We start from the raw sequence: 12,755 nt of genomic DNA, 5'->3' as shown, positions 1-12,755 counted from the left end.
TTTCTCCTGGAACAGAAGATTACCACTGCCCTTCAACAGAGAGGACTGACAAAATTATTGGGATTGGATTACTCAATTCAGTACAAGAAAGGGGTGGACAATGGGGTGGCTGATGCACTCTCTAGGAGAATGATTGAGACTGAACCCACATTGATGGCTATCTCCTCCATTCAGCCACAATGGATGAAGGACATTGTACACAGCTATGAAGGGGATCAGTGGGCAACAGAAATGTTAGAGGCAGTCCTAACCAATAATACAGACCATCCAAATCTGTCTGTATCAAGTGGGCTACTGAGGTATAAGAAGAGGCTCTACATTGGGTCCCATGGGGATCTGAGAAAGAAGTTAATGTTGCAACTCCATGAGTCACCCTTGGGAGGACATTCTGGGCAGCATGGGACTTATCATAAAATGAAACAATTATTTTACTGGAAGGGGATGAAACAGGAAGTAGTTGAGATGGTCAGAGAATGTGATACTTGCCAAAGGTGCAAGCATGAAAATGTGGCAAGTCCAGGCCTCTTACAACCACTTAGCATTCCAGAAGAGGCTTGGAAGAGCATATCCATGGATTTTATTGAAGGATTACCAAAGTCTGGGAACAAGGAAGTAATTCTGGTGATTGTTGACAGATTAACCAAGTATGCACATTTCATTGCTTTAAACCACCCTTACACTGCCAAAAATATAGCTCAAATTTTCATGGAGAACATTTATAAACTGCATGGGTTACCAGAAGAGATCATTTCGGATCGGGATAAAGTATTTACTAGCAGATTCTAGCAGACAGTGTTCAAGAAATTGCAGGTCCAACTTCAACTTTCTACTGCCTACCATCCTCAATCGGATGGGCAAACTGAAAGAGTTAATCAGTGTTTGGAGGTTTATCTGAGGTGTATGATCTTCCGGAAACCAAAGGCATGGGCAAAGTGGCTTCATCTAGCCGAATATTGGTACAACACCAACTACCATTCCTCTCTTAAATGCACTCCCTTCCAGGCCCTCTATGGCTATGCACCTCCCATGATATCCCTAAGGGGGAATCCTGAGGATGAGAATCATAGTTGGGTGGAAAACAGAAATGTGGTACTGACAGCCTTAAAGGACAACTTATTGCAGGCCCAAAATCGTATGAAACAGCAGGCTGACAGGAACAGGTGTGAGAGGACATTTGAGGTGGGAGATTGGGTGTATCTTAAGCTTCAACCCTATAGACAAGTTTCTGTAGCTGTGAGAACTAATCTTAAGCTATCGTCTAAATATTTTGGTCCCTATTTAATTATTGAAAAGGTTGGGAAGGTGGCTTACAAACTCCAGCTGCCTCCCGGGTCCTTGTTGCACCTTGTGTTTCACGTGTCGCAGCTCAAACGAAAGATAGGGGGAGGGGTTGTAGCTCAGGCTGAACCACCTCAAGTGGGTCCTGATGGTCAAGTGCTGGCACATCCAGTAGCCACATTGGGAAAGATATTGGTTAAACGAAACAATAAGGCTGTGGTACAAATCTTGGTCCAATGGGCCAATCTGCCAAAGGAGGAAGCAACTTGGGAGGATTACTACCATGTTGTGAAGCAGTTTCCCACCTTTGATCCTTGGGGACAAGGATCCTCTGCAGGGGTGGGTACTGTAACGGCTCTGGATGCTGAACAGAAAGGCAGGAAGGATTGGGCAGTGGTGAAAGAATGTGGGAAGAGGGTGAAGGCCGAACTGATGAAGAATGGAGGAAAGGAAACGGCGTCGTTGGAATAAACTGTTGAGATCGTTGAAGAGAGAGAGTCAGACGACGTCGTTGGGAATAAAGAATAGCGGCGGAATTCAAGGGCAACTGCCGTGTTCGTTATTTGATTTTTGTTGAATAAACAGCTGTAATCCCGAGAATCATGGGTTAAGTAGTGAGGGTAGCTTGTAATTTTGGATATCGAGTTTTTTGAATTGAATTCCTATTTTCTCACCACTCCTTTCTCTCTTGTTTTCCTGCTTCTTCCTCAACCTACCTTCTTTTTTCCTCTTATTCTAGCAGACATTACAGAGACAGTGCGCAAAACGACGGTGGCGCTGTTCTCCCTCCCGGTGAGTCTTTGCGGAACCTGGAGCGAAGTTCTTCCGGTCCAGTGGCATCAACGTTTGGTCGAGAACCTGGAGCGGAAGCCATAACCAGGACTGCTGCGGTCTCAGCTTTGTCTCGGCCTACTGGTTCGGCTGTGCAGCGAAGGAACAATAAACATCGGCGGCTTACGTCCGTTTTGATCGGTACAAGTGTCAATGCTCAAGGTATGGTTCATGCTTCGAATAATGCTTCAGTTCCAACTATGCATGACACTAATCAATTTGTTAATACTAATACTGTGCATGGTTCAATTGGTTTGGCTCCTAATTTAGATATAATAATTTGTTAAGTGTGCAAACTGGTTTTAGGGGAGCTGATAATGATAATTTCATGTTCCATAATCTTGGTGTTAATGGGTCTAATAATTTGAATCATGCTGGTATCTCGTATGCTGCTTTGCTCTGTAATAATGGTCTTATTCCTGTGATTACTCTTAATGTTAGAGATGCGAGTACTCTGCCTAATTTAAATCTGTCAAATCTTTCTATGCTAAATATTGGTACAAAACTGCAAATGGTGTTAATGGTACGGCTAATGCATCATTTGTGCCAAATAACTGTTTCTTGTGAGCAGCATTGTTCGTATAGCTGTTATAGATCAGTTTTGGAGCTAGAGGGCACCCGTTTTTTTTTTTTGGGATAGTGCCTAATGGACACTGCATTACGACAAAGCTAAGTACTCATATTTAATCTTTAATACATTCATGAAATATATTAATATTTAATGAATGATTTTTGGAATATGCATAATATATGCCGTAGCTTAAATTGACAAGTTTTCAATGGCTTCCATGTCTATTTAATGTATTGAGCTACATGCCTACCAAAGCTTTTACAATGCACCTCTTGAGTGTTAAATGTAATTGCATAAAATTTGAGGCATGTCTGAAAATTTCTGATCGGCGCGGTTTGAAAATTAAATTCGTGAAAAATAACTGTTGAACTTCTTTTGGCCTGAAATTTTTTCTGGAGAACCTAGACTTGTGATATTTGATGTCTAAAAGTTTTTCTTAAAAAATATGCTTTGGTTGTTCCAGTAAATTCTGTAAAATTTTGGCAGTGTGCTGCCAGTTATTTTTCTACCTGACGCAGTGTTGGAAATATTTTTGGAAAAATACTTCTAGACCTTGGATTGGCATGAAAGTTTTCATGTACGTTCTCGATTTGCTGAACTACATATCTGTAAAATTTTGTGCCAAAATGTGTTACCGTTTTTCTCCAGAAAATTCTGCAATCCAGGTCAAAATTCTGAAATTTTCTGCCAAGTTTCAGTTTAGCTTGTATATCTTGCTATTTTGTGATGTTTTCATACTTGTATGAAACTGTGAGATAAAATGAGAGCTTGCTTGGAAAAATGCTATTTTTGACTCCCCGAAATAGGAATGAATGGGCCCGGCAGCGAACATGTGCTCGTTATCCTTTGGCGAACGGTACTTCTCTCATTTTATTTTCTAATTTATGAATTAATAGAATCTCTCTTTTCATGGCATGCATTGTGTGTACCACACATGATACTCTTTGTTTAAAGTGGATGTGCATGACTTAATTGAGATTTTGGTGTCCATGACACAAGGGACAATTATATCACATATTGAATATGCTTATCTTTAATTAATTTTTTAGCCTATAATCTCTCGATTAGGCGCATATAAGAGAATTTGTTATTTCTCTTGTTGGCAATTAATTATTTGCTATAGGCCATAGCTATTGTGATTCATCACGCAACTTATAAATGAGATAATAACATGAATTCTCAATATGGTTTTCATTATTTGGTTGCACCTGTCGTTGCTAAACCTTAATTTGATCTTGTGATATCAATTAGATGATATGAGTCTAAATATTGTGATATATAACATAAACATTGAATATAGCTTTGCCCCGAAGGCGAATTTATTGCACTAATTATATGATAATAGCACTAGGACAAATTCCACAAATATAAAATTGACTTGGTATTGATTTAAAAGTCAATTGTTATTTGTCCAAAATTCAAGTTTATTGGCTGCACTAATTTATTATAGCATTGTTTCACACGAGTCTTTGACATTGAAATAAATCTCAAATTTGAGTATTTAAACAAAAGGATAGTACCTAATTTTTAATATAGTTTTGCCCAGAAGGTAAACTTAGGATGTTAATTTATCTGTCACTCGTTATCTTGCATGTCATTTATGATAGTCACATTGTACTCGAGTAGTAGTTCTTTGAGTGACCAATGACTCATGACTCGTGAATGAAGTCTGCAATTTCTATTTTTAATGCTATGCTACTACGCAAGAATGCTATGTGCTTAACCACCAAAAGTGAGTAACATCATGTTGGTTTGCCTGATGCAAACAAATTGTTAATATTTGATAATTTTTCAACATCTATACTTCTTTTGGCGTTTAATCTCCCTAAGATTGTCGAATGTTTCACTCATTTTGTTCAATGTGTATGCTTGCCCTATATGATTTTATATGCCACTTGTGGTAAATTTTATATACATTTGAGAACTTATTGTGTTGCGATAATCTTTACATTTTAGAGATCCAATTTTTAATTATGGCATGACCAATTGGGTCACTGAGGGCAAACATAATGAGTTAGATATTACAATTTCTTATCCACATGAGTATTTTATAGAGCATGAGTGAATGAGAAGTTACCAAATTATCTATTTTTGAGGATATTTGTATTAATTCAAATCTGACTCACTGCATATTGTAATTATTCCTCCATACACATAGTACGTGGTAGAATTAAACATTTCCCGATCTGCGTTTCTAGTCTTAGTATGTAGTCCATTTTATTGTATCACCACCTCAAGCGTATCTCTATGGGCTATAAACCTCCGTCTGTTGTTTAAATACCTAGAGCCCATTATAGGGGATCAACAGATACGCTGACTACATACTTAATGAAGATTGTTTCTTGGCATTAGGGGGAGATAATAGATTAACTTTTAATGGAATGCCAAGAAATTTCATAGAATGAAAACATCTTCATTATTAAAAATCCATGTACTAGTTAGACTGAACTGGAAGTTCATAAGATAATCTCTATTTGCGATTTTAGCAATTAATCTGCCAAACATACCTATTGATCATAATGATGATAAAAGAGTGACCAGGTCCCATATACTTTCCCCAAAATTGGACCAAACATATCTACCAATATTCCTTGACACTAGAAGTGTAGGAGATTTATTGGTGAAAGAGATATGAAACATAATACTAGATCTAGTAAATAAACATTGTCACTCTTGAAATAGTTTGAATAATTATGTCCTGCAGACGTTCGTCCAGATGACGAAAAACCCTAGTAAAATTATAGGTGCACCAAACAAATGTAATACTAGGGATGCGGAACGACCAAATCAAAATATCTTTGGGAAATGTCTAGAATCTGGTTGACTTAAATATTGCCATGAACAATCATAAATATGGGAGAAATTCTTGAAAATGTTATAAGTTGTCGACAATACAATTGCCTTCAAATTGCTCAAATTATATGACAATCTGGATCCAGAACTAGGTGCCTAGATTGATTAACGTATAAAGAGAGCAATTAAAGGCATATACAGCTCAACTCGCTAATATATTCTTTTCGTACACCATTGAGGTATTAACCCTGTAGGTTACAAATGGTGTGGAAGGAAAACAAGAATAACGAGGTGATAAGATATGAAGCGAGTTTGTAGCCTATGGGTTCACGCAGAGACCCTTAATTGATTTTAATCAAATATACTCTCCCACGATGAATGGCATTAAGTTCCGCTACATAATATTATTGGCAGAATAATAATAAATTTAGATATGCAGTTACTATTTATTTTGAGAAATTCCTGATGGATTTATAATCCCTGAAATGAGAATTTAAGTGTCATTAAAATTTACTCTTTAAAGGGTTGCGAATGGAGTTAATATCCTCATTGAAGGAATAATATGTACCATTGTGTGCTCGATAAAGGGTTGATAATGAACTTATTTATTATTTATTATCTAAGTCAATATTGATGGTGGAAAACATCAATGAAATATATAAAGGGCTTGATGATGTCAGCCCATATCTAAAGACGGAGATTCTGAAACAAAAGCTTCGGAAAGCTAAGAATTATCTCGACTTGAAGATCGAGTTTTTCTTTGAAGAAATTTTTATACACCAGTTAGCCAATATATGATTTTGATTGGATACTTAGACAAATTAAACCAATATACAATGGGCTACTTGGGTACTGGCTATTATTTTTGTATCCCATAATGCCAAGTCCCAAAACTGGCTGTACTATATTTACCCCCATTGTCCCATAAAGGGTCAATGAAGATTGTGTTGACTAGATATTATGATATCAATATTATACCACGTGAACTCCAGAAGAGTCACGAGATTATTATAGAGTATATTTATTCAATTGACAGTTGTATATATTTATTTACAAAATTCCTCTGATCTATACTGTTTAGAAATTTAATGTATGGGAATTAAAGATTGTTATCTTGAGGGGGGGGAGTATCATTTTACATGAATCAATCCTAAAGATTGGGTCTTAGATGACTAACAGTTGTACTCTTTTCCTTAGTTAAGTTTTTCCCCACGGGGTTTTTCCTTAAATCTAAGGTTTTTAATGAGGCAGTTAATCTAAAACAAGAATACACATACATCATGCACTCTTTTCCTCAACTAATTTTTCCCACTGGGTTTCCTATTGAGGTTTTAACGAGACATGAGTATGATATAGTAATGTAAATGGGAAAAAGTTGCAAAATAATTGCTTAAGTAGACTAACCCCAAAATCCTGAAGATTATGTCGATTGTGCCCTGAAGGTTTTGGTTGTACTCTTTTTCCCTTAACTAAGTTTTTCCCACAGGGTTTTCTTAAGTTAAGGTTTTTAATGAGGCAATCAGTACAATATATGTTCTTACAAATATCATGTACTCTTTTCTTCAACTAGGTTTTTCCCACGAGGTTTTCCTAGTGAAGTTTTTAACGAGACATGAATATATATACATTTATACTATTTTGTCTAGGTTTTTTCCACAGGGTTTTCCTAGCAAATTTTTACAAGGCATGATCATGTCAAATAATGTCCAAGGGGGAGTGTTGTAAATATTAATATGGACATTATTATATATATATATGGATATGGACATTATTATATATATGGTAGAAGTTGTAATTGATAGGTGACTACCTTTTATATGTATTGTTATTACCTTATATTGGGTGATACCTTTGTATAAGAATTCTAACGATGAATGAAAAACCTCGCTGGCCTTCTTTCCTGATCTCTCTATTCTAATATTCTTACAACAGAATTCTTCTTATCTACTAAGAACACCAATAGATCACCTACAAGTTCTAGAGGTTTTGAGGTAACATTGGTCAAATTAAAGTACATACGAGTTCAATTTAGACCTTATATTTTTATTTTGTTCAATTTAGTCCTTGTACTTTCAGAAGTTGTGCAATTAAGGACAATAGTTAACGGTGCTAATATTACCGATAATTTAAGTTATGTGGCGCTGACAATATTTATATTCCTACTCATATATTACTTTATAAATATTTAAAATTAATTATTTTTATTACCAAAATATTAAATTATTATCTCCAAAATAAATAATTACAACCATGTTCCTAATAAGATTTGGACAATTGTCCTTAGTTTCATCACTTTTTAAAGTAGAGGGACTAAATTAAACAGAATAAATGTACAAGAACTAAATTGAACAAAACACACTACTATACTAGTAGGGACTTTGACCGGCAATATAATTATTTATATATTTATATCAGAGCCAAGTTTTGATCTTGGGACCTGTGGGTTATGGGCCCACCATGCTTCCGCTACACCACTCTGATTGAATAATTATTAAACAAGATTCTGTTTTATTTAATTCTATTTTTTATACAACAAAAATTAATAAATCTTTGAGCTTCCAGTTTCAAAATTTTAAGTGCTCCAGGTGGGATAATTTTCACATTGTTGTGAAAATCAATATATCCTCACATGAATATATATAACCACAGGCTCAATTGGTACAACATGGGAGAGAGCAAGAGAGAAGAAGAGGATCAGAACCCAACAAAACCTCATCCATCATCTCATTAGATCACAATCAAAATACAGATGCAACATGGTAATACATGATCCGAGAAACTAGGGTAATGGCCACCTTAATTAATATATTTACAACACACATCATATTTTATACAACAAAACTTTTGTACTAAATATTTTTAGATGTAATTTAACTTGATTTTATTTAATTAATTTATGACGAGATTAATCAATTAATTAATAATAAATAAATCAAGCAATTTGTGTTCAGATGGCATGTAGTGACCTTTCCCATGTGGGAGGTCATGAGATCAAGTCTTAGCGGAGGTGTTGTTGACTTTGTGTGCTTCATTAAGTTGAAAAAGTATGTTAAAAAAAAAAAACTAAAATTCCATTTTTTCTGGATAATTTCGTCTGTATTTTTATTATTATTATTATTATTATTATTATTATTATTATTAATATAATAATAATTATTATTAATATAATTATTATTATTATTATCACCACCACCACCAACAATACTAATAATGTTGGCTTGTTGGCACTGCACTGATCTAAGGCTGCGCTATTGTTAATAATCTGGTATCTAATTCTCTACTTTTTCTATATAAAAATAAAAAAAATAAAAAATTACATTTGGATGATTGGAGATCAAACTTATGACATTTTTAATATAATTTTATAGGTAGCCAACTTTGTTGGTGTTAGTGGCCGTGCATTCTCATTTCATAAGAGGGGTCGGGAGTTTGAGTTCCCTCTCGTATGAAAAAACCAATCTGGCCAGCACTTTGCCCCTTAATTGAGTCGGCCCGGTGCGAATGAAGATTAGTTTGAATATGGTATGGGCTTAAAGGTGTCTCCTACAATTAGGGCCTCTGATTACAAAATCTTATCTTAGGGGGTGTATTTAATTAATCAAGATTTTTATATACTTTTAAAGTGATGAATTTTAAATAACTTTCATAAACTCTTTCCAAACATTCATAGAATCTTTTAAATTTTCATAAACTTTGTACGATTCCATAAAAGGTTGCATAATAAACATTTATAAACATTTAACAACTTTTTCCTATTAAAAAGTATACAAAAATTATTATAACTTTAAATTGAATATACCCTTATAAACATTGTATAACTTCTATTAATACATTATTTATAATTTTTTTTATAAAAAAGTTTATAATATATAATATATTTTTATAAATCATACATAAATTAATGTATAGCAAAAAATAAAATAAAAATTTATTGCGACAAAGTATAGTGTATTATACATAAAGACAATAGCAACCAATTTCACTAAATGATTACATAAAATAAAATATAAAACTCAATTACATAGTGTATTTTAAATATATTTTATTGTATAAATATTTGTAAAATAAAAAGGTGTGTGTGTGAAAGTTGGAAAGTTTAGGGTTAGAGGGTCGGATTTCAATTATTTATATTTGTGAATGAAAAGTCTAGAGGAATACTAATATGGTAGGAGTTAATACCCAAAATCGTCCTCGACTATAGTGGTTTTTCTCAATTTCGTCCTAAACGACTTTGGTGACCTAATATCGTCCCAGACTTTTGTGTTTTGCTCAATTTAGTCCCAGACTTTCGTGTTTTTGCTCAATTTAGTCCATCATTTGTTATTCTGTCCATTTGGTGTTAAATAAATAGACAATTCAGTAATTTTAATATTGGCATCTCTTTACTCATAGACATGTGAACTGCGAAATCCTTTTTTTTTTAACGAATTACTCCTAGAATTACTCCTAAAACTGTGAATATAAAATTTAATTTGCAGGTCCGGGAGTAATTCTGGGTGTAATTCGTACAAGAAAGAGGAATTTCGCACTTCACAAGTTGAAAGTAAAGAGGGATCAATATTGACATTACTGAATTGTCCCTTTATTTAACACTAATTTGACGGAATAACAAATGGAGGACTAAATTGAGCGAAACACAAAAGTCTGGGACGATATTAGGTCACCAAAGTCGTTTAGGACGAAATTGAGAAAAACCACTATAGTCGAGGACGATTTTGGGTATTAACTCAATATGGTAGAGTCTATGAAAGTTAACAAGTTTTTGAATACCAATAGACTTTTGAAGACCCTATAAATGTCTAAATTCAATTCCAATATACTTTTAAAGACTTTTTAAAAGTCTGAATCGAATACCAGCTGACTTTTAAAGAGTCTTTAAAAGTTGAGATCGAATACTACCAAACTTTTAATGTCGTTAGAAGTCTTTAAAAGTTTATAAAAATATTGATTGAATACACCCCCCTTAGTATCTACTAAAAAGACCTGTCGAACTCGTGACTTTCAAATACGAGAATCATGGTTCATGTATTTAGAAATATTTCGGAAAAATTAAATCTTTCTTTTAAATAAGTTAACTCTAAATCTTACAAGAACTTTTGAACTCGAAAATAAATTTTAAAAAAAATTTCTTATTGTTGTGATCTCCTTCGGCCCTTAGCGTTTTCCCCGATGAAAAGAATTGAATAGAGATAATAGTATAGGTAATCAAAATTTCATTAACCAACATTCCAAATACAATACATGTCTATATATATAAGGCTAATGTAATGGATAGAATAAATTGTAGGCATAATGGACGGACCGTTACGTCCGTTACAATATCAATTAACATAATGTCTATATTTATTATTATTTATAACACTCCAACTTGGACATTATTTTACTATAATCATGCCTCGTTAAAAACTCGCTAGAAAACCCTATGGAAAAAACCTAGACGAGAAAATAGTACACGATATATGGGTAAGTCATGTGTTGCATCATTAAAAACCTTACACTAAGAAAATCCTGTGAGAAAAAAACTTAGTTAAGGAAAAAAGAGTACAACCATAACCTTCAGGGTTTAATCTCGAAGGTTACAAGATTGCTTAGTCTTCTAGACTAGTAAGTTAATTGTGTCTAGATATTGTTGCTTCCCCTGAAGACAACAATCTTTCCAATCTACGCATACCAATATTATGAACATACTTCTCAAAGGTAGACGAAGGTAGGGACTTAGTGAACAAACCTACCAGATTATCACTGGAACGAACCTTTTGAACAAGTATTTTACCACTCTTCTAGAGTTCATATGGGTAAAAGAATTTGGGTGCAATATGTTTCGTAAGGTTCCCTTTAACGTATCCACTGCTCATCTGTGCAACAAATGCTGCATTATCCTCATACAAGATAGTGGGGGTATCACCTATACTCGTTAATCCACACGAGCTACGAATATTATGTACTAACGACCTCAACCAAAGATACTCTGTTCAGGCATCATACAGAGTAATAATCTTTGAATGATTAGACGATTTAGCTACTAATGTTTGTTTAACGGACCTCCATGAAATAGCAGTACCTCCACACAGAAACACATATCCAGTTTGGGATCTGGCATTATGAGGATTAAACATATAACCAACATCCGAGTATCTCACTAATGTGGCATCTTGGTTTCTTTCAAATAGAAAACCAAGATCCTTTATACCTTGAAGATAACTAAGGATATGTTTCACGATGTTCCAATGTTCTGTTTGGAGCAGCACTAAACCGAGCTACCAGGTTTACTAGAAAAGTAATGTAGGGCTTAATGCAGTTGGAAAGATAGAGAAATGCCCCAGTTGCACTTAGGTAAGGGACTTCTTGTCCTAGAATATCCTCATTATCTTCTTTTGGTCTATATGGATCCTTATCCACTTCAAGAGATCGGACCACCATTGGAGTACTTAGTGGATGTGATTTATCCATTCTCCAACAGTTTATTCACATATTTAGACTGGTGTATAAAGATTCCTTTATGGAGGTGCTCGATCTACAGGCTAAGACAAAACTTGGTTTTTCCTAAGTCTTTCATTTCAAATTCATCTTTCAAACACAAACATGCTCTAACGGCATCTCTGTGGGTCCCGACAATGTTATGTCTTCAACATAGATAGATATATTATAGAAACCATCAGGTGATTTCTTAATGAAGATGCAAGGGCTAATATCATTATTGACATATCCTTGTTTCAAGAGGAATTCACTCAGGCGACAAAAACACATTCTACCTGATTGTTTTGAGATATATAATGACCTTTGTAGTTCACGCTATACATGTCACGATTTGCTTTATCCTTCCACAAAGGGTTTTGAATACCTTTGGGTACTTTCATGTATATATCAGCGTCTAGTGACCCATATAAATAAGCGGTCACTACATCCATGCATATCTAAGTTCATGTTTATTGCCGGTGATACTAAATAGCGGAACGAAGTGCCATTAGTAACAAGAGAAAACGTTTGCTCAAAATCAATTCCGGGTCTTTACGAGAACCCTTGAGTTACTAACCTCGCTTTGTATCTAACCATTTCATTATTCTCATTCCTCTTTCGTACAAATACACATTTTGATCCTACCGGGATCACATCTTCCGGGGTAAGTATGGGAGGACCAATGACTTTGCTTTTATAAAGTGAGTTAAGTTCAACCTCAATTACCTCTTTCCATTTTAACTAGCCAGAGTGCTTCCGACACTCTACTATAGATTTCGATTCTGGATCCAGATAATAAGAAATATTTAGGACAATTGAGTAGGCG

At 34.5% G+C, this 12,755-nt stretch overlaps 1 non-coding gene across 1 annotated transcript; it reads right to left on the bottom strand.

The window, feature by feature from the left end:
- Window positions 1-7,882: 7,882 nt before the first annotated feature.
- On the bottom strand, window positions 7,883-7,954 carry TRNAM-CAU. Its single transcript has one exon. It is a non-coding gene; the product is annotated as a tRNA-Met (tRNA).
- Window positions 7,955-12,755: the final 4,801 nt, after the last annotated feature.

This window comes from Ipomoea nil, unplaced genomic scaffold (assembly GCF_001879475.1).
Source record: "Ipomoea nil cultivar Tokyo-kokei standard unplaced genomic scaffold, Asagao_1.1 scaffold0642, whole genome shotgun sequence".
Taxonomy (NCBI): domain Eukaryota; kingdom Viridiplantae; phylum Streptophyta; class Magnoliopsida; order Solanales; family Convolvulaceae; genus Ipomoea; species Ipomoea nil.
Note: the sequence above shows the minus strand (reverse complement) of the source record. Positions and strands in the feature narration are given on the sequence as shown.